This window comes from Leptonychotes weddellii, chromosome 9, assembly GCF_054177405.1.
Source record: "Leptonychotes weddellii isolate Sample4059 chromosome 9, ASM5417740v2, whole genome shotgun sequence".
Lineage (NCBI taxonomy): Eukaryota > Metazoa > Chordata > Mammalia > Carnivora > Phocidae > Leptonychotes > Leptonychotes weddellii.
Window position 1 is genome coordinate 40,132,614 of NC_138377.1, and position 23,657 is coordinate 40,156,270.

At 43.4% G+C, this 23,657-nt stretch overlaps 1 protein-coding gene, 1 long non-coding RNA gene and 1 other non-coding gene across 5 annotated transcripts in view; all 3 read right to left on the reverse strand.

Moving 5' to 3' along the window:
• SAMD4A (sterile alpha motif domain containing 4A) overlaps window positions 1-23,657 on the reverse strand; it is a 198,537-nt gene that overhangs the window by 109,459 nt on the left and 65,421 nt on the right. The gene's annotated exons all lie outside the window — the stretch shown is intronic.
• Window positions 3,273-3,379, reverse strand: LOC115944252 (U6 spliceosomal RNA). Its single transcript, XR_004078816.1, has one exon. It is a non-coding gene; the product is annotated as a U6 spliceosomal RNA (small nuclear RNA).
• Window positions 7,929-23,657, reverse strand: LOC145723427 (uncharacterized). The gene is made up of 2 exons (XR_014148458.1): window positions 16,575-23,657; window positions 7,929-16,354 (listed from the first exon to the last, which is right to left on the reverse strand). It is a non-coding gene; the product is annotated as an uncharacterized LOC145723427 (long non-coding RNA).

Below are 23,657 nucleotides of genomic sequence, written 5' to 3' on the forward strand. Positions count from 1 at the left end.
AAGGCAGTCGCTTAACCAACTGAGCCACCCAGGCGCCCGGTTTTCAAAGTGGGGAAATTGGACTGAGGTCACTTGGTGAGTTGGTAACAGCTGAACCCAGAGCCTGGGACTTTGTCATGGAGTTGAAAGCCTGGTCCCTTCCCAGATGTCTCTCAGGACTGCTTTTTTGCCCCAGTCAGCCTTCACAAACAGATCTAAAACCACAGTGCAAAATACAAGAGTGTGAAATTAGAAATAAAATAGGTGCTTCTACATTTATTTAAATCCCATTTATTTTTAATAACCACTGAGGTTAGGCTTTGCATGAAAGGTGAGAGGTTGGTTTAAATCTTGATGTATGTCTTGGTTGACTAGTAAAATATTGTCATTCTGCTCAGGTGAAGAGAAGGCCCATTGAAAAATATCACACTTATTTAGCTTTAGTTAAAACTAAGTGCACATCTCCTGGGCATTTTCTTCTGTGGTCTTAGGTACCTACGATTTGCCAGATTTTGTTTACTGGTATGTTCCCTCCCTCCCAACATGTGCGGATAGATACGTGTCTGTAGGTCTATGGCCATGAAAGGGCTAATGCTCACCCTGTCACAATCACACATAAATTCTCATCGTAAATGGGGATCATTTGTCCTCTTAGTTAAGTGTCGTTGGCAATGTTTATAAACTGAAGACATCTGGCTCAGAATGGGGGCTAAGACAATTGCAATAAAAAATAATAGTAATACAAATTGGTTAGCAGGAGAGGCTTCAGTATAAGCAAAAACAATTATGTCAATAAGCCTACCCTAATGTGGAAGTAAATGAGAATATCAGGCCATGAATCAAGAAGCTCACATAGGCACTGTTTTAATTAAATCCATGAAGCGTTGCTGTTCCTCGTACTTCCCATGGGTCCTTCCTTCCATTGATCTTGGGGGTCCCCTCTTTACCTCCATGGCCTGGAACAATGGGGTTTTCCCACAATCATCTGCTTCTCCTTATACTTCGTTCCATAGTTGGGGTGACCCCTGTCAGTCTTGCTTAGTGGTGGGTGGTGAGTCTCTCATCAGACTTAATCTAAGAACCCAAAGGTCTCTCCTTTACCTGAACAACAGCAGAAGAAATTTGTCTCTTAAACTCACTCCCTGAGCTTTCGAGTTCATACCCTGCCCAGTTGTGTCCCATTCCCAGGAAAGAATATCCATCATTGCTCAAAGTAAGAACAACAAGATTTCAGGTTGAGATAGTCCCTTTCTTCCAAAAGCCTGAAATAGGAGGTGAGTGCTTCTTTCAATCTGTTCAGATTTTAGTCAGCACATTTTGGTTATTCTAGACCCAGAAAATCCTCAGAAATCAGAATTCATTATGGAGGGTCAGAGCGATGGAGATGGATGCCGGTCAACCAGGAATTAATGAGGATTGCGGAAATCCAACAAATTTCACCTGGAGATCTCTGTGGCCATCCATCTTTTCCACCATCTGCTCCAAATTTGGAACTATGCCCTGAGAGGCAAAAGACAAATGCATCCATCTTAAAAGTCCACCCAGGTGAAATGCCATTAAATTGCATTATTGTCCAGAACTGCAGAGAGAAATATTTCTTTCCTAGTTAATCTGGCAGCCATCAGTTGTTCCCCCATTAACTTGAGAGAAGCATCTGGTTTAGGTGCTAGAATAAAATACCTCACAATCTATCAAAATTAAACCCCAAAGAGCTATTACTGAAATGAAGGACGGTCTCTTTTTTGTTGGAGGTAGATAGATGCATGCTTTCCCACGAAGTTTGTGTTCCGGCATACTTATCTTTGGGATCTGCATTCCCTGGATGAATAGGAACCTAATAATCATACCTGTTTTATGATTTTAAGCATTCCAGGTTAGCATAAATTAAAGCACATTCATACGGCTGTTGTTGTGAAAGACAAAAGCTACCTCATGGTAAAATATTATTCTTCCTGAGGGCTCTCAGATACCTCTTTTAGCGTGTCCGGTATCTACAGGTATTCTCAGTTTTTCCTGCACTTGTTTGTGCTCTGATATAGAGTCTAGAGAGAGCACAGAGACAGAGGAAGGTCTTTCGAAAATGTTTTTAGACCAGAGAGGACAGAAAATTGACCCACTGGATTTTAGGACACCTAAAATAAGATTTCTTTCATTATATCCTGATCTCACTTCATGAGAAATAGGTATATTCCTGAACTATCAAATGGAAGTCACATATTAATAAATCGCATCTCATTATCTCATTATTTAAAGGAATTCCCTCTCTCCTCTGTGTGTGTGTATGTGTGTGTGTGTGTGTGTGTGTGTTGGGTTCACATGAACAAATAAATATTTCAAATCTTTTTTAAGCTAAAGACTATCTTTCTTGAAACAAGTACTTTGAGGGACACCTGGGTGGCTCAGTCAGTTAAGCATCTGCCTTTGGCTCAGGTCATGATCCTGGGAGTCCCAGGATCGAGCCCTGCATCGGGCTCCCTACTTAGTGGAGAGTCTGCTTCTCCCTCTCCCTCTGCTCCTCCCCCTACCCCCCCCCGACTTGTGCTCTCTCACTCTCACCCTCTCTCTCAAATAAATAAAATCTTTAAAAAAAAAAAAAAGAAACAAGTACTTTGAAATATACTCTTGTTCAACTCCGAATGCTCTCTCCCTTATTTATTTCAGAGTTCTTTGAACTAAACTACATTGGTTAGGGAGAGAAGAGAAAGAGGTAAAGAGGAAAAGAGAGCAGGTGGGAGAGAGAGGGTGGGAGAAAGAAAGTGAGTGCAGTCAGAGAGCTCGAGTAGACAGGTCTGCCCACAGTGTCCCCCAGTTACATGGGTCCTTGATGAGCATGATAAGGGAGATGTGTGTCTTTCTGCTCCCTCCCCAGCCTGGCTCAGCTCTCTTGTAACTTGCATAGTATAAGCACCTTGACATACTCAGTGGACATGTGTATTTTACGCAACATGCCACAGCTGCAAAAGAGATCATGACTGGTTGACACTTTGACACTCAGTCTAGAAAAACTGGTCAAAGCATGGAATCATAAAAATGATACTCTCCTGGGTGCCTGGGTGGCTCAGTTGGTTAAGCGACTGCCTTCGGCTCAGGTCATGATCCTGGAGTCCCGGGATCGAGTCCCCACATCAGGCTCCCTGCTCGGCGGGGAGCCTGCTTCTCCCTCTGACCCTCCCCCATCTCGTGCTCTCTCTCTCTGTCTCATTCTCTCTCTCAAATAAATAAATAAAATCTTAAAAAAAAATGATACTCTCCTTATAGATAGATAGATAGATGATAGATAGATAGATTCATTGATACTTATATATATTCACAGATATTTATATGTCATCCTTGTGCAGGGGCCATGCTAATCTTCTCTCTATCCTCCCAGTTTTAGTATATGTGCTGCCAAAACGAGCATTATATTCACAGATATTTAAATATATGAGTGTACACTGATTCACAAATTTGGTACAGGAGCAATGCCTTGTCTTCCACTCTCTGGAAGTCCCAGTTTCCTGTATAAACCAGAAATCTGCTATGATTTTCAGGTTCCAGTTTCTTTAAAAAAGATAAAAAACCAAAAACAGCTGAAAAGCAATCTGAACTGCAGAATCTGCCTAGATTTTTATGACGTTCCCCACAATCTTTTAAAGTTATCTTGTTTATCTTAATTTGCCCACAATTTTTGTTCATCCCGGATAAGTTTTTCCAAGACAATGGTGTAGCTTCATAGAAACACCTCTCCTTTTCACACTCATGTATCATGTGTTTACATAACATTTAGTTATGTCTTAAATGGGAAAAGTACACCTGGTGTAAACAGGTTTGTGAACAAACAAGTCTCAGTTGGCTTCTGATTGCCCTGATCAGGGAAGTGGGAGAGGCCACAACAGAGTAGCTGCCTCGCCTGCCCCCCGCCGCCCGGGCGCACAGGCATCTGGCCCGCGTGCTGGGGGACCAGGGCACGGCCTGGCTGGGAGTGGACCCAGGGAGCCTCTCTGAATCTCAGGTGAGACTCAACCAAAGAAATAGCTAACGAGCTATTCTCATGCCAGGGAGGAAAGAAACTGCCCAGGTTGGCCCTAGGGAGAAACTGTAGGTCGGTCTCTAACCTGAGGCCTTTCTAAGGCTTTGAAGGGTAATTTTGTCTGCTCGATTTTTATCTCACATATTATTGGATAAACTTCCTCATAAGATGCAGTAACACTGCTGTAAACAGAACAGAAAGAAAAAGTAGTCATGCTTTTGGCCAAACAGAGAAAAACCAAAAAGTCAGAATATATAAGTATATATAAGTATATATACAAGTATATTATAACACATGTTATAAGTATATATAGTTTAAAACATATATTATATATAAAACTATATATTTTATATTTATATTCATATATAACATAGTATATATTATATAAAAATATATATCACATACATTTATATTTATATGTAAAGTGCCACTACATATTATATATAAAGTACATATTTTTATATAATATATATTTTATATATATAATTTGACTAAAAACTTTAATCCCTAAAATTCCAGCTGGATCAAGAAATCAGCCTAGTTGCCTTGGTTCATTACTCTGGGCCAAAGTCCATTATTTTACTCATCCTGGCTGCTATCCAGGGTTTGGATAAACATATTGTGGATGAGAAGTATCTGAAGCTGAATCCCGCCTCAGTGTCAAGGAGCGCCCACCCAAATCATCCACACAGGCCAATTCCACTTCGTTGCCACTTTGCAACACTTGCAGATGTGAGGGATGGTAGATTTAAAGGGCCTTTATTTAGCTTGTGCATTTTATTTATTTATGATTTATGATTTACATCCTGTCTACTTCCACAAAAGATTTGAGGCAGCTTAGCTCTTCAGTTAAGCCCATTCTTAATCAGTTCAGTCACTTCTCCTTCATCCTGCTATGTCCAACTTCAATGGAGTAGTCTCCCCAGTGTGATCAATTACCTCAGACCCCTGTGTTCTGGGCCTTCCACTGAGCAACAAAGGCGGTGCCTTTGCAGAGTCTGTGACCTTTGGATTACTGCCCCAGCAGTACAGGAAATTCTAGCAGCCCTTCCCAGGGCATCCCCTTTGGTGTCAGGTGACCCACAAGGTGACCCACAAGGCCATCAGCAGCTCCACACCCCAGGCAGAGGGAGCTGAAGAGTGGCTTCAAGGACCCTCCCTGGTCAGGACATAGGCTGTCAATAAGCGTCCCATCTAGTAGGGGTCTCCGTCAAGATGTTCGATAATCACACAGCCTTTTGTGAGAAACACGAGAATGAGCAAAGCCTGAATCTCAGCTATTATGGATCTCCACCCCTCCACTGCCACCTGTCAAGTCTCTAACTCAATGGAGCGAAGTATCCACAGGTGTTATTTCAATTTGCCATGATCTTTCTGGGCTGAATAGATCACCTAACTTTACTATGCTTGGTTTTTCTATCTAGACCTTAGTGATGAAAACACTGGTCACAGGCATGCTTTAAGAACCCCAGGGCGAGAACTGCCATGTGTGGCTACAGCGAAAGCCCCCGAACGTCGCTGAGCATGAGGGCCGCTCCTATCTGATGCCCTGCTCAGGCACCCAACCCCTTGCTCTCAGCTTTTCTTTGTAAGAATGGCAGCTACTGATCTCAATGCCTACTACTCTTCCCGGATAGTGAATAAAGCACTGCATTCAATCATTTACTCTTGTAGCCTGCACCCCCGTAATTCTGCTCTCTGAGGGGAAAAATTGTATTCAGCACCTAGGACACAGCTGTCAATGTAAGAGACTGTCCTCAGACAGAGATGCTTCACACCACCTGAATATATTTTTCCATTAGTGGGCACAGATTTGCATGCATCCTACTCACTCTCCCACCAACCTTTTCCCAACCAATAGCAGACATGTGGAAACAGCTGGTAGAGTCTTTGGGAGCGACCCCTGGCCATGGAATAGTATGCAGCTAATGTGCATGCACAAGGAACAAATCCATGACCCACAGTAATAGATTCACTAAGGACTGAGATTAATGAATAGACAGAAGATCCAAATGGTGGTCTTGATTGGAATGGAAGCTATCTTCACAGAACAGGAAACTCTGGGCTAGATTCCCCAAGGGTCTACCTCAGTGGTCTGCTTTTATCTGCTAATCAGCGCTCTGTCCCAACCACCTGACGAACCAATTACAGACTCAGAACATGCTAGACACACCAGGGGCAGGGCTTTGAACTCTTCAGGAATAAAATGACAATAAAGCAATCTATAGACTCTATTTTATGTGTCTGAAGTATAGGTATGTAAAATGTTTATTCTATAGTATTTTAATCTCATAAGTTAAGGCAAGTATATGTAGACCCTTGTCCTGGGTATAAAAATGCATATAGACCAAAAGCGAATCATGCTTCTGTATCTATGAAGCACTGCCAAATGCTACTCTTGTGTGGTCTCACTATGACAACCTTGCTTGACAATCGCGGTGACTGGCATGTTCTCCATCATTGGCAGATCAAGGTGTCCCCTCACGTTGCTGAGCTGCTGTCCTCCTGGGCACTTATGGGCTCCTGGGCTCCCACTCCCACAAACTCTCTAGGAACACTCCTCAGCCACAGATGGAGCTTTCTCCTGTTCTTTGCAAACAGAAGACACCTGTGGAAAAACTTGTGCTGGGGCAAATGTCCCGAGAGAGAAGTGGATGACAGTGTGACAACTGCCTGGGCTTATGTCCCCAGACTATCACTTTCCAGAACAAGTTATCCAGTTTCTCAGAGGACTCTTGGTTCCCTCCATGAGTTATGAAGAAAATAAAAATAATATCTACATCCCATGTGCCTACAAGGATAAAAGGAAGGCAGGTGATTTGAGAACAGTATGGCACCATCCAAAGGAGAGTTTAGATACAGGGAAGCCTGGGAAATTAGACTGGCCAAGACCCTGGGCCCAGGGGAGGGAGACTGACAAGGGACTCTAGAGTGGGCCTGGCTCCCTTCTCTACTTCCCCTTCCTGGCTCCAAGCACACCCCCTCCCCCCGGGTGATGACACTAGGCCACCTAAGCTCTGTCCCAGTGTGCTGTTATACAAGGAGCTACGGTTGTCTCAAGCAAAGTCCCAGGCAGTGACACAGCGCTGGTAATTTCCAAAGGAAATTTTCAGAGTCCAGAGTCAGCCAGCACTCTGACAGCTGGGCTCTGTGATGGTCTGTTTGTTTTCAGGTGCTATGTTCTACCTCATGACCACTAGCTCCCATCCATCTTTCTTTCCCTAAAGCACCAAGTAGAGCATGCCCAGGAAATGTCTGCTGAAGAATGAGAACAGGGACAGGGATTCATCAGTTGATTATTCATGATCCAGATAAAGTAAGGGCCATAAAAGAACCAAACGCCACCACCAAAAAATCCCCCACACAAAAAATTTTGTTAATAGCCCTGATAAGAATGGATACCCCCAGGGAAGATGGCAGGTCTCTCAGGAACTTTGAGACTGACTTCCTGACCATGACGCATCTCGAATGCCTCACAGGCCTGTGGCGATACTGATCCCCTCAGCCCTCGAGCAGCTGGGCACAGCCTGAGATAGCTGGGTGACTCCAGCATGCTGAACAAAATGTTAGCATCCTCCATGTTCCTTGTCATGTAAGGGACCCCAAAACAGCCATAGCAATGTGGAACTGCAATCCTAAATATCTCCTCTTTATAATACAGAGAGCCAGAGATAAATTGGATACTTGGTTGCCCAGTTTCATTTATTTCCTTGCCTGTTTATGATATCAAGCCCTCACAAGCAGCCTATGAATGAGGCAGCCACAATTTACAGGTGCATAAACGGGACCTCCAAGAAGCCAAGGGACTTGCCCAGTGTCATCCTCCTCTAAGCACCAGCCTGGCCCAATTCTGCTCATTCTCTACCTCCTGCACAGCATGTAAAACATAGCTAGCCAGAGGGTGTGCCTAATTCTTCAGTCTGACTTTTCTTCTAATGAATGTAATCTTAGAAGATGTGAGAGTGGAAACCAAGAGTGAGAAGTAAGGACATTACAATGGGAAGAGGGTAGAGCAGCTTGGGGGGAATGCTGGCAAGATGGAATGAATCTCACTTGGAGGCCAAGTGGATACCACAGTGGAAAGATCACAAATGTGCAGAGAGGTCTGGCCGCAGGCGATGGCTGGATGAGGAAGAGACTCTTGTTGGGGGGGGTAGGGTTTGACTGTCGTAGGGTCAGATGGCTACCCACCCAGAGCAGGATGTCAAACAAGCTTTCGGGCATGTAAGGATGGGGGCCACCTAGAGATGGAATTTGGCAGTCATTTGCCCAGAGAAGGAGGCTGAAACTCTGGCTGGCTGAGACCTTGCAGGAGAATACAGCCCAGATCTGGAATGTGAGGGGGTCACTGAGCTTCCATGGGGAGGTCTAGGAGCTCTGTGGTCCCCGGGTAACATTTGTAATTAATTGGAGAGCTAAATAATTACACCTTCCCTTTAAGCTCCTCTTACATGTATGTCATGTGATTCAGTTAAAGAGTACTCTTGACCTCAAGGTCTCGGAACCTAACGTTGAAGTGCGCTGTAAAAGGAGTCTTCACTCTGCAGAGCCTCAGCTCCTGGGATGGGTGGGATCTCCCCACCATGCAATCTTTATCCTAGCCAGATCTACAAAATTGCCAAGTAGAACCCAAAGAGGACATTCTCACCTCCAAGAGATAGGTGGAAAGGAGCCTGGCTCTTCATTGGCTAATTTCAACCATCCTCATATGAAGTTTCCTGAAACTGTCACTTACTCCGCAAGGCTGACTGTCCTCCCGGTGCAGCTGGCCCGTAGGGAAGAGCTGGTGTTCATCTGACCTGACTGTCCCACAGTAGAGGACGGACAGTGCCTGTGCCTTAGCAGAGAACCCGGCAGAACTTTGACAGCAAAGTTGCAACACCCTCGGCCAAAAAACCTTGACTGCCAAGCTAGAAATCATGCTTCCAGCTGACCTCTCCTCTTCTCCTCCAAAAAGCTGGCATCTCTCTGACCCCTCGACCGGCAGTGAGCAAGCAAGACTGGCAGCCCAATCACACAGTTCATTCTGGCTGCCTTGGAAAGCGAGAAAGGAGTCCGGGAGGAAAGCTGCACCTACAGGGGTGGGAACGCAGCAGCGCAGTGAGGAGAAGTCTTCCTACAAGAACATCATGATCGTGTGATGTACCGAAGGAAAGTTTTTAGCTAATTATCAGTTTCAGTTTCTCATTATAACGCAGATAGGTGGTGGGTGGACTAATTTGTTTCAGTGGCCAAGGTACCTGGAATATTTTATAATAAAGCATTTTAATGGCTAATATATGTCACCGTAAGTTTAGTGAGGAAATTGAAAAATGCTCATACTACAGGTATTAGACACAGGTATAGAGTAGATGGAATGCATGCATTCCTATAAAAGGCACCCTAAATACTTGTCAATCTGGCATTGACTTCCACTGGAAAATAGATGTTAGGTTTCTTCAGGGAATGGAGAAATGGCCAAAAAAAAATCACGTTATCTGTCACTTTGCCCTGTGGGCTTGGCAAAATAGGAGAAAGCGCACATAAAGCTAGTCCCAGAATCAGCTTTACTATAATTCTTGCTACTTATTTTAGAGGATATCTGTGCAAATACCTCAGCATCTCTTAGTCTCTCAGCAGACAGGTTCGTGCTTGACTTATCACGAGTTAGGGGGCTTCTCCCAATACTGCCAACTAAGGCAATTCCAAGCTCAAGGGGGAAAAGCCAGGAAGGGGTGACCTACAGAAGACATGCTGGGAGGGGTCCACCGTACCAAGAACAGAAGCTCCTCCAAAGGAGCACCTTGGGGAGAAGAGCCTTGGACAGCTTCAAAGTATCTCTCAATATGTCAACAGAGAATAGTCAACCAAAGATGCGATCAGTGAAAAGCAGTCTTGACAGAGTGATGTGATATGAAAATCTATTGAAACAATGAAGGGTAAAAATAGAAACCAAAGATTATTGGAGAGCTGAATTCTATAGGAAGGGAAGTTAAGGATACGAATCTAACCCTTTAACATCTATAATCCTGCCCATCTGATTTTTATTCATTTTCCATGTCCACCACAAAACTACCTTCCTCAATAATATAAATAATAAATATTTGTTGATCATTCAGATTATGCACCAAACACTCTAAGCACTTTACATGTCTCAACTCCTTATCAAAACAAATCTATGTGGCAAATTGTATCTCCATTTTACAGAAGACAACATTAAAGCACAAAGAGGTCAGGGGCGCTTGGGCCAGCTCTTGATTTTGGCTCAGGTCACGATCTTGGGGTCTTGGAATGGAGCCTGTATCAGGTCCATGCTCAGTGGAGAGTCTGCTCAAGGATTCTTTCTCTCTCTCCCTCTCCCTCGGCTCCTACCCTTTCCCCGGGGGGACGGGGCGGGGGGGGCTCACATTGCACATGCTCTCTCTCTCTCAAATAAACAAATAAATCTTTTTTTTTTATTTTTTAAAGATTTTATTTATTTATTTGAGAGAGAGAGAATGAGAGACAGAGAGCACGAGAGGGAAGAGGCCAGAAGGAGAAGCAGACCCCCTGCCGAGCAGGGAGCCTGATGTGGGACTCAATCCCGGGACTCCAGGATCATGACCTGAGCCGAAGGCAGTCGCTTAACCAACTGAGCCACTCAGGCGCCCCTAAACAAATAAATCTTAAAAAGAAAAGGCACAAAGAGGTCAAATAAATTGCCTGATATCACACACCCAGTAGGAGGCAATGCCTGGATTCACACCTGGCCATTTTGGCTCCAGAGCCTCTTCTCTTAACCATTATATTTCACTGTCTTTCAATGAAGAGGAATGTCCAAAGGAAAGGGAGAAAAGAGCACCAGTGAAATAAAATGGGTTCTACCTTACATTTGCTGGAATACTCTCAGTGAATAAATTCCTACTGCTTTGATTCTGTGTTTTCCAAGGAAAGCGAACACGGTGATTGCCACCCCAGCATCCATCCCACCTCTCCCCCACGGTGGGGAGGACATGGGATTTGGGCAGACCAATCAATTGATGTGGTCCCTGAAAAAGCCTCTCTTCTACTTGCAGAACAGTGAACTGCATTTTTATGTATGGGTTAGCCTCCTGCGAACTTGGGAAAGCAAGTCTTTCCTGACCATCCAGGAGGTTAACTGATGAAATCACTCTAAAGATCTATACAGCTGAAGATCAGACCCTAGTCTACAATGAAAATTAGCCCAACAAGAGCAGTGTCCCTTGAAGTCCAAACTGAAATAGTCTCTAGTGTAATTTACTTCTCTAAAAGAGAACAGAAACAAACGTCATTTACTGAGCACTACCATATATGTGCTGGATACTGATGGGCTGCTCTGTGTGCTGTGTCCTTCAGGCATCCTCTGTGTTCTCCCTGGAGAGACGAGCTGGGGCTTCCCAGCCCCAGAGCGAGACTGTGGTTCCCATGTATCACAGACCTACACTGCTTCTGGGACAAAATTCATGCTGGCCTGTGGCTAAGTAAGATCAATACAATACAATACAGTACAACACAATAGGGGTTTTTCCCGAAGCTATATGTGTGTGGTACAGAGGACTGTCCTTTATTTATTTTTTTTTTTAAGATTTTATTTATTTATCTGAGAGAGAGCATGTGTGTGTGCATGAGCAGGGGGAGGGGCAGAGGGAGAAACAGACTCCCCGCTGAGCAGGGAGCCTGACCTGGGGCTCGATCCCAGGACCCTGAGATCAAGACCTGAGCTGAAGGCAGGCGCTTAACCAGCTGAGCCACCCAGGCACCCGAGGACTGTCTTTTATTCTGAGATTATATTCTTCCTACTTCTGGTGTGAAAATATCTTTTCTTTTATGAAAGGATTGTAACATTATATGACAATTTGGCTCTTGCTGTTTTTAACATCCTTACTTTTCAAGATAAAAGCTAACAACCCTATGTTAAGACTCCTCAGTTAAAAAAAAAAAATGTTAGATCATAAAATTCCAAAGTGTAGGGTCACTGGCTCAGGGGGCTGATAGCCTGGATTTTGTCCGACCTCAACCACAGGGGGAATTCAGAAAACAAAGAGACAATCCCAGTGGCTGAAAAGCACCCTGAACTGTCAGTGTCTTCCTTGCTAAGCTCCTATCTGACCTCTAGTTACTCCCTTGGTCCCCACTGGCTGCTACCAGTAGGAATTCCCTATCCTTCCTGGCCAAGCTGACATGCTGTGCAGAGTTCAGGACACAGCTTTAAATGTGGTTTCCTGATTAACAGAGAGACTCCAGTGAGGCAGGAAGGAGTTCAAGCTCAAATATTATATGTCATAGTCATCTACCAGTTCTTAGGAATGAATACATCAACAGAAATGACCTGGAGCAAAATACCATTCCTGAGAAAATCCCTAATGACCCAGGAGGGACTCCTGTTACAGCACTCCACCTTTTGGGTCTTCTTTTTACAAGAAAGAGACACATGAAAAACTCAGTTCCCCGAAAACACATTTACACAGAAAAATATTTGAGAAGGCTGATGGTGATTAAGAGAAATGGGTGCTAAAAGGAAGCAGGCACCACACCTATATGACTTTCTGGCTAAAGGGAGATGGGGTCATCGACTTGGCTCTGCCATTAAGTTGCCCTTGAATCTTAGGAGAAATCATTCGCTGCCCTTCTCCTTCCTCACTTGCCAAAGAAGATGTCTGGTCACTCTTGATCCTCACATTCTCTGGTTCTATTTGCTGTCTGGAGGAAAGAGCAAGGTACCTTCATGTATCAAGAAGGATACTGAGAAATAATATGGAAAGGAAACGTGGAGCATTTCCAGGGGCATCTCCAGGGGGGTCTCCCCAGAGTGAGCTTCCAGCCAGAGCAAAGAAACGAAGAAGTGGGCCTACACTGCTGAGAGCAGGAAAGAGAAGGTAAAGAAAAGAGCAGGAAGAAAAGAGGAAGGGGGGTGTGTGCCTGGGTGGCTCAGGTCATGATCCCGGGGTCCTGGGATCGAGCCCCACGTCGGGCTCCTCGCTCAGAAGGCAGTCTGCTTCTCCCTCTGCCTTCCGCTCCCCCTGCTTGTGCTCTCTCTCTCTGTCAAATAAATAAATAAAATCTCTTTTAAAAAGAAAGAAAAGAGGAGGGGAAGAATCAGAGAAAAGGCAGGGCTTAAAATAAGGCAGGCCTTAAAATAAGTGTGATCCTTTGAATAGAGAAAGCTGAAAACAGGAAAAGTGAAGAAGAGCAGAGAAAGAAGGGAAAGAAAGAATCAGACGTCTACCTCTCATTTTGGATAGAACTAGAATTTCCTAGCCCTTCCACCATCCACCCACCAAATATGTCACCAGATGTGAGGTCCCATGGCACACCGCCAAATTAAATAGAGAAAAGCCTCACTCTTCTAGAGAACAATATAATACCATTTTCCGTAATATGGCAAACACAGAGGCAACCCATCTGTCCGCAGATATGACAGAGAAAAGAAACAAAAAAAAACCAAACTCCACAAAAGGTCCCTAACCTTAAAAAAAAAAAAAAAAAAAGATTCTGGGCTAAGCTATCCAGAAATAGAACATTTTGATTACAAAATAAAAACTAGGTCAATAAGATAATGGACGTGATTTAAATGAAAATCACAGTATTTGTAATGGGCTAAAAATGGTATCAATATCACTGCGGAGAAAGAATATAATTAAATGTATTTTTAAACAGCAGCTCCCCGCCCCAGCCCTACAAATCCCGGCCCCGCCACCAGTACTCCTCCACCTCATCGGAGAGGAATGTGCTGGCCTGCCCACAAGTTGGTCTGAAGAATGCAGAGTTTCCGTACTACTTTAGAAGATCCCAAATGACACTGGTTAGCTACATTCTTTCACTTTTAGATCACTGTTATTCATTTATAAAGCAAAGAAATGGAAAGGTTAGGGATCTGACCATTTCATTCTTTTATGATTTCTGCTATATGGCCAGGAAACATGCAGAGGGAGGTATAACCATCACAGTTCTCTCCAGCCGACTGACCCAGGAATTCCCGACCATCATAGGAGGTGGACAGAGATCCTAAGAGGTTTCGCACCGGCCAGGAATTAAGATAAAGGGTGGAAGTGCAAATTTCTGGTTTTCTTTCTACGACTTGTGGCGTGACCTTGTGGATAAACACTAACTCTGGAGTGTAATTTATCTTCTAAGCCCTCACAAGGGGAAGGGAAGCAAAGAGGAGAGATGAATGAGCCGTAAGGAATCGTGATCTGGATGGTGACTAGGACTACTCTAGCGGGCAGGCAAGGGCTGCTGCAGCCACCTGCATTTCCCCGGATGTCTATATAACAGCCTGGGACTCGGGGTGCCTGGGTGGCTCAGTCAGTTAAGCGCCTGCCTTTGGCTCAGGTCATGATCCCAGGGTCCTGGGATCAAGCCCCACATCAGGCTCCCTGCTCAACGGGGAGCCTGCTTCTCCCTCTCCCTCTGCCTGCCACTCCCCCTGCTTGCGCTCTCTCTGTCAGTAAATAAATAAAATCTTTAAAAAAATAAAATAAAAATAAAAGCCTGAGACTCTACGAGGAACTCTCAATGGCCCTTCTACACTTGGGATGCCTTCAGGGGTCACATAAACCTTAAGCTGGATTATTCTATGATGACTCTACTTCTGCTTTAGAATATACACGTACACCTGCTGGTGCATCCACAGAGTATTCCTTATGAAAGGAGACCATGTCAATATTGATAGCATGGAAATCTCAGATAAGATATCTGCATGATGACATACATCATGGTCATCATTCTGAAGAGACTGTTTTCACAATCTCTTTGTGGGTAGTGCCTATTGACTAAGAAGTTTTTTTTTTAAGAGAATTAACTCTTTAATATGTTTCGATTCCAACACACCAGCCACGAGGGGCAAGGCACTCCCTCATCCTTAGACAGCAAAAGCTGGCTTCCCATGAAGAAGATCTGTCAAGTGACAAGTGAGCTTGCCCAACAAAAGAGAAGTAGAGAACTCAGTCATTTTACCTTATGACTCCTGTAATGTTGAACTCCTTAAGGGCCATGAAGTGTGTCTGTAAATTATCATTCAGTTAGTGCCCACTTCATCCCCTCTTTACTTTGAGCATCAGAATAAAAGGTATTTCAACAAGCAGCAAGTGGACAGACACCCTCACCATGAGTCCTTTCTGGAAGTGACTTAAGGAGCTCCAAACCCCTGGTATTCCCAGTCAAGTGAAATAAGTCACTATAATAGGCCTTGAGGAATTCTAAACCAACAGAAAGGCCAAAAAGTTAAGGATCATCTGAGCTCATCCTATCACTCTCAGGGTTATTCTTATTTATAGTTCCTTCCTTTCACCCGGGCCTCTAGACCATGAAACAAAAATAGTGAAGCAAATGTGTGGCGAGGGGCACTGCAGACAAGGCAAGATTTCTGTGCATATCCACAAAGTGCGGCGCTCGTTTTCGGCAGACAAGCAGTCCGTCAATCTCGTTTTTTAACTCTGACCTTCCATGACCTCAGTTGGGAGATCCTAAGAGAGATGAAAGAAAAGAACCAAAAGGTCAAGCAAGTAAAAAACACTGAAAGAATGCTCAGGGCAAGCATATGATACGGGGCACGCCTCTGCCCTGGGAGTGTGGTGGGGGGAAAATGGATTATTTATAGGGGAAGGGAAACAAGATGACAAAATAAGCTCTTGACAAAGAGGATAGAAGCTTATGTTTGGAAATCTTGGGAAGCAGGGGAGGAAAAGACACTGGAGTCACTTGCACCGTCACAGGGCAAACGTGGTCTAGCCGTGACTTTGGCAGATTTGGGCTTCTAGCAGGGAGGAACCAGCTGAGGGCTGGAGAAACTGGTGTTTTTGGAGAAAGAGAAACAGCTGCTTGAGCGCGAGTGTCGGAAGGAAGTCCTCTTCCCTACTGCCAACCCACAAGACGTAAGTATAATCCAGTCGCAGGAGCTACTATAATGAGACAAAGGGGGACAAGACTGAGTCACTGCCGGTTAGTGCCCCCAGACCTCTGACGAGGGGACCATGCCAACAAACGCAAGAAGGGAAAAAGTACGAGCCAATAACATGGGGATCCCTGCCTAGAAACAGGACGCATGGAAGGAATTCTAATTTTATCTCTTCAAGCAACCATTAATTACTTACACAGGTTCAGAAACAGGATGGACTGGTGAATCAGTATGCAGTGTAAAGATTTCTCTATAAACAATATGGAAACCCTCTATTCCAAGTCTTGGATCTGATAAAAGTTGGGAGTCTGATTGACTTAATTTACTTGCATTTGCTTCTCTTCTGTCGACTTTGTCAGGTGAGAATCAGTGGAGGAGGAGGTAAGTGGTAAGTAGAAAGACAAGACACTTCTCTCTGGAATAACCATTGCCTAAGTAAGAGTTCTCAATAACCCCTTCCACTGCCCTATTGGTACATTATAAGTCTGTAACTATAATAGAAAATCTTGCTTTTTTATTTATTTATTTTTTTTAAAGATTTTATTTATTTATTTGACAGAGACAGAGACAGCGAGAGCAGAACACAAGCAGGGGGAGTGGGAGAGGGAGAAGCAGGCTTCCTGCTGAGCCGGGAGCCCGATGTGGGACTTGATCCCAGGACCCTGGGATCATGACCTGAGCCGAAGGCAGTCGCTTAACCAACTGAGCCACCCAGGCGCCCAAATCTTGCTTTTTTAAATGGCAGACATTCTCACGGTTAAAAGCCTAAATAGACGAGAGACAAGAATAAACTAGAATACTGAATATTTCAACACTTGGCCATTTTAATGGGAAAAATATGAAGTACACATTTCCATGTAAATGGAAATCCTACATTTATAAAAGCAGGCAAGATGATTACGTGTGACAAATACTTATAGGCAAATGAGAAAAACTAGAAAAAAATGCCCTCTTCTAAAATAAACTACTCTTTTTTCAGCACACAATTCTCCTAAATTCTGACATTTATGCTTGCTTGAAAAAACAATTTAAGTCAACACTTCCCACTCTGTTATTCAACCCCGAGGCATAAAAATTTGATTAAATAGCCTAAAAATGCCTTCGTGCACAAGGAGCAGGCAACAACTGACTTAAACCATGACAAAGTCATGCTGTAGCTTGGCTTCTGCCCAGGTGCTCTGTTGGAAGCCTCCTAAATCCATCATTGACTTTTGCTTTCCCTACCTTCTCCCTTCCTTGAGAACATACCAAAGCCTCCCAGTGTGGGCTTTCTCCCAGTTATTGCCACCAGTTATTGCCCACACTACACCAGTCTCTTCAAAACACACCTGGTCTGTTTCAACAACACCATAACCAGAACGGCATGTTCCTTCCCTGGGTCAGCACCTTCATTCCAAAACAGGATCCTGTAACTTCCCTTTTCCTAAAATCTTTGTCCCACTCTTGAATACTCTTGTCCCTCAGCTTCTCTTTCTCTTCTGGCTCCTTCCTTCCCCCAAAGACCTTAACAAATCAGAATTCATCAAATCAGGAGACAGCTCCAAGATCACATGTTCAACTGCCTCCTTGACAGCCCCACTAGGATGTCTAATAGGCATCTCTAGCTTAATATGTCCAAAAATTCTTGATTTTGGTTATAAACCTGGTACTTCTTCAGAGTTCCCCATCACAACAAAGAACACACTCAACTGCTTAGGGCAAAATCTGAGACTCACCCCTGACTCCTCTCTCTCTCTCATTCTCTCTCTCTCTCTCACCAAACGTCTTATCCAACAACAAATTCTATTGACTCTGCTTTGAAAATTTATCTCTGGAATCCAACCACTTGTCTCCATATCCACCACTACGATGCTGGTTTAAGCCATCAGTATCCCTCACTTGGAATACTGTAGTAACCTAACTGAGCTCCCAGCTTCCACACCTACTCTGTTACTAAAGTCTGTTCTCTGGACCCCATTCAGAGTGGTCATTTACAAAGTCCAATAAAACTCATTCTCCTTCTCAAGCTTTCCAAAGGCCTCCCATCATACTTAGAATACAGTCCGAAGTTATATAAGGCCCGGATAGCCCCCGGTAGCCCCGTGACCTACAAGGCTACGTCTCCAACTTTATTTCTGACCACACTTTGCCGTGCTCTCCTGACTCCACTCACGCTGACTTTCCCACTGTTTTTTAAAACACATAATTGTGAATATTATCTGCGTGCATGGATTACATATTATCTCTATGCATATGTTAAATCTATTTATCCACCTACACCTGCTTCTCTGATGCAGCCTCAGGATACACACTCTGTCTATAAGGCATCTCAAGCTCCATGTTCCTATGCCAACATAAATTCAACATTGCAAAAAGAAGCTGTTTTCCTATCACCAGGCTGGAAACCTTGAAGCAGCTACCAACCTCCAACCTCCAACCTCCACTGTACTACCACCCACGATCAGTCAGGTGCCAAACCCTGCCACGTCCCCTACCACGGACACCTCACTTTGCCCCTTTCTTCTTCCTCCCTGTGCTTAGAGTCCTGTGTCTGACCTGATCATCTCATGTGTGACATCCTACACCTCCACTTGTCTCTTAGCTTCCTCATACTGCTGTACAAGTGTCCTTCCAGAGGGCTGACAAGGACTTCTTTCTACACCCAAGTTCAAGTCCACACATGTCAGCCTCCATCTCTGCCGCCCACCACTTAAACTTTCTATTGCCTTCTACTGTTCCTATACTGTCCAATAACGATAGTCACTAGCCACACATAGCTATTTACACTACAATGAACTAAAATTTAATACAACCAAAAATTCAGTTCCTCAGCTGCCCTAGTCACATTTCAAGTGCTGAAGGGCCACATGTGGCTGGAGGGGACCCTGCTGGACATTTCCATCATCACAGATAGTTCTACTGGGCAGTGCTGGAACCTATCCTCTCTGGAAAATTTACTCAACTCCCAAAACAAACCCTTCTCCGTGAATAAATCCCATAACCAATGAGCCCTTTCAACCTATTTTTACCAAGACCTCATGCTTCAACATTAAGGAGGTCCTGAAATATTCTTCCCTGAGATCCACCCTAATTTTAAGGGAAGGGTAAATGCCATACCCTTCACCCTAACGCACATAAACATGACTTTCATAAAATTTCTCTTCTGTGCAGAGTAAATATTTGCATATTACTATTCAATTTTTTTTTCAGTGCTTGATCAGCTATGATGCCTTCACTACCTGCTCCACAGGGTTGACTATTTTAGACTGAATGCTCTTGCAGGCAAAACCAGTATTTAATGATGCCAAGTATAGAAAGCTCTTCAAAAAGTGTGTTTTAATAAGGGTGATAGCACAGTGGGAAAACACCTATGCTTTGGAATTACCCTGCTCTGAGTTCCTGTCCTGCCCCTTACTAGCCACTTGGATCTTGGGCAAGTTACTTAATCCTTATTCTCACTTTAAGCATCATGAAACAGAGAACATGGTAACTCTCTTCCTCATGGGGTTGTTGTGATAACTACATGGGATCGGACCCATAAATCTCTTAGCAATCATTGATATGTGATGATCACTCATTAATGTCAGCTGATGATATCAATGATTTTAGCTAGTCGTACACAAAATAAATTTAAATAATACTGGAAGGGGTTAAAAGCATGATGAAAAAGAAATCACGAATGCAACTGCTCATCTTACAGAGTCAAGTGAGTGTCTTCAGATACAATGTGATGGATATTACTTAAATATCAAATGGTGGAAAATATGTATCAAAGTAACATAAATTTGAGCATTTCTATTCTGCTTCTTGTATAAAAGCTGCATAGAGTTTCCAGTTCTTTGGAAAATTTGTTTCAGGAACAGTGGAACCTTGCTTGGCAAGTTGAACAACTTTCCATTAGTTAAATGCAAGAAGGATGATTTCATTTTAAAAGTGAAATGTGGAAAGTGGTTAAATGGCAGGCTATAACTAATCATACTAGTCTTTTAAAAAATCTGAAAAACAAAGCAATAATAGAGAGAAGAAAGACCCGTAATTCAAAGCACATGTGAACATCATTTTGTATTGATTGCTTCAAAGTCCATCACGCCAGTGAACAACTAAAATGAATATACATATTCCACACATTTGGAGCATGAGATATCTCCCCCTACCTTCAGTAGCTGAAATTCAGAGAGGGCTGTGTATACTCAGGAGCCAAAGCCAGTATAGGAATTCTGCCCAACCCGTCATCCATTCTTCTTGTGCTATGGCTTCTGAAGGTAATAAGCCAGTGTGGTTCTCAACGCATGTGCCTCGGACCAATAGCAGCAGGATCACCTGGGAACTTGCAAATTCATGGGCCTCACCCTGGACCTACTGCATCAGAAAAACTCTGGCGGTGGGGCCCACCCAGGTATGTTTGGAGAAGCCCTGCAGGTGTTCCTAGCGCCAGAGCCTGGGAAGCACACGGGGGCTGCACCTGGGCCCTCTACTGGGGGCAGGTCCAGCAGAGAGGCCATTAGGCCTTTTCTTAGACAGACAGTATTGAAAATATCTTCAACTGGCTCTCATTTGTTTGGACACATGATATGGATTCAGCTTCCCTCACTAAGGTATGATTCCCTGATGTGAAAATTAATGGAATCATTAACAATGCCAAGCAGAGCCCAGGAAGAAAGAATCCCCACGGCTCTTCAGCACCAACAAGCCTCCACAACACCACACATTTTGTCTATCACATTTAGAATGGAGTCAAAATTACATGGCCGCAAACCATACAGCTTTATAAGGAGAGTTACTGACCTACAACAAGACACAGAGGAAAAATAGAAAGGATGGCGTACTGCGGCTAATTTCCCCTTACGCTTATTTATTTTTAAATTCGTTTGGGGAAACAAAAGAGTCACATAATTATATAACAAAATCCCACCAACTATATGAAAAACAAACAAAAAGGAAAGATACTAGATGCCCTCTTCAGAGGTTTTTCAAAACATAACACTTCCTAACAGTCTAAACTCATTTGGAGGGGAAATGGAGAAATATGCTCAACCTCAAATTTTCATCATATGAAAGTACTTTTAAGTAAGATTCGCCTTCAATGACTTTTGTTGTCATTTTTTAAAAGGATCTAAGACAAAACAGAAGCTTATTTTAATACTTTGATGCTTCCATAATGTTGACAGTTACATTTTCACAATTCAAATGTGTTCTCCAGCACAGTGCCTTATTCATTTTTCAGTGGAAGGGAATAAAATTCAACGTGCATTAATTTAAAGTCTTGTGCTTTTTTAAAGATTTTATTTATTTATTAGAGAGAGAGAGAGAGTGTGTGTGTGTGAGAGAGAGAGAGAGAGAGTGTGTGTGCACATGAGCAGGGGGAAGGGGCAGAGGGCGAGGGAAAGAATCCCAAGCAGACTCTGCACCAAATGCCTAGCCTGAGACAGGGCTGGATCCCAGGACAGGACCTGAGCCGAAATCAAGAGTCGAGTGTTCAACCCACTGCGCCACCCAGCCGCCCCTAAAGTCTTGTGCTTTTTTTAAAAACAGGTTTTGTTTGAAGATTTTTTTGTAAGGTACCTATAGTCATATATTGTTTTTGCAAATAAGATAATTTAAAGAAACTAGCAGATTCTTTCACAAATTTATATCATGGCCATATTGCATAGTTATATGAATATATGAATAGCCAATTTCTGAAAGGAGAAAACCTAACAGTAGTAATGTCTGGGCAGTGGGACTGGGGTTGAGGGACAGAGAAAGAAGACCTTCACTTTTTCACTCTAAATTCTTGAGCCCTATTCAAACTTACTTTTGTACGTATTTTGTATAATTCTTCTAACTGCACTAGGTAGAAATAAAATGAGTGAACTTGAAAGTAATAAATCCAGGTTGCTGGACCATTAACCTTTGGCATCCATTTCATTGACCGCCACCTGATAGTTTTAGGAAGCAGTTTCCGCTAACTTTTCCTACTTTGGGGTGCACTGTCTCCAGATGAGTCTCTCATCTGGTACAACTCAGTCACACTGCCAATGAAGAAACCAAGGCCCAGAGAGGTTAAAGTTGGCCCACGTCATCAAACTTACTGATACCGGAGCAAGGCTCATCCTCAGCTCTTGGCCTTCTTGGTTTATGCTCGATTTCTCTCTCTTTTTTTTAAATCCTATCATTCAACATGCATTAATTTAAAGTCTTGTGCTTTTTTAAAGATTTTATTTATTAATTCGAGAGAGAGAGAGTGTGTGTGAGAGAGAGAGAGAGAGTGTGTGTGTGCATCTCTAGATGCACATATAGAATATGTGATGTTGCCCATCACATATTCTATATGCCACTCACGCATTAATCTAAGATCTGAATCATAATCATGAAGGTACTACAGTGTTACACAGACATGACTCCATTAGAACTAAAGCTGGACACCGTAACCAAACCCTGCAACTAGCGATGGCCCAGGCAGAGGGCCTACACAGTAGCAGAGGGATGGGAGGCTGAAGATCAGGAGCTCAGCAGTTTTCTTCCTGAATGTGACTCCTCCACTTAATAACTGTGAGACTTCTTGCATGCAACCTCTTTATGCCTTGTTTTTCTCATTGGCAATGTTGCAATTAGAAAGAATACCTAGCTACTTAATAGAACTGTGACTTGATTAAATGACATAATTGATGTCAAGTTTGTAGCCAAATGTCTGGTACATAGTAAGTGCTCAATAAAAGTTAGCCAACATCAATTAAAATTTAAGTTAATAAACTAGGCACAATTTAGAACCTTTCACACTGACTCTGGCCATTTTTTAACCTATTACAAACATAGTATCCACCCTAAAATTTGATTTTAAGTGCTCGTCTTTGTGAAGATTTGTATTTACCCCAAGTTAGTAACCTAAGAAAAGACACACCTGCCTGTTCCATTCTCCCCAGCAGTCAGGGCTGAGTAGCTCAGATTTAATGAATGCGTGTGAAAACACTGTGGAACGGCGAAGTCTCCTAAACAAAAGATAGACTTTGTGTTTAGCTTACCCTGAATCATGGCTGGGAGTCAAGGTTTGTTCTCAACTCTCCCGATCCCCCAAATGACTGACTGTTTCTCCAGCCAGCTGCCAAAATGAGAACTTGCTCTAACAGGTCCCTCCTGGGCCGGCCCGCCTTTCCAGCCCAGTGTGAAGCCCCGGGCCTGCCCCTCTATTAAAGCCCCCTCTTTTCTCCTTTCCACTGGTGGAGTGACTGCTCTTCTCTAAGCCAAATGTGGGGTGGAAAAAACAACAACAACAACAAAAAACCTGAGTAATTTCTTTTCAAATCTAGAGAAGGTACTGTTCCACTATTTTCTTGGGCAAAGAAGAAGTAAGTCAAATCCCTGTGACCTCTTTAACAAAAACATTCTTTGAAGGCACAACAGAATAAGCAATAACTGACAATTTAAACATACCTGGAATACTTTGCCACACATATTTCTTGAGTGTCTTATAACGGCACAAAACTTCAAACAGCATACCAACCCCTGCCTACCGGCTTAAATGGAAGTTAAACTATCTAAATCCATTGTCAAGGCATTTCAAGGATATTTTAAAATGTTTGCTGGGAACAGTAAGTACAACCTACTGAGAGCTCATGCTATAAACCTCTGGGCCCAGAGGACTTCCTAGCTCAAGGCTCGTGCATCCATAAAAGGGCGGGCATTTGCCAACATCTGGTTTCGCGACAAACTCAAAAAGAACAGCTTTGGATTTTGAAACCAAACAATCAAGGGTGTGAGGCAGGCACGCGCAGTGACCAACAACTGAGTTGAGGAGGTTCACAGTCAATTCATTTGCATGGAGTTAGACCAACAATG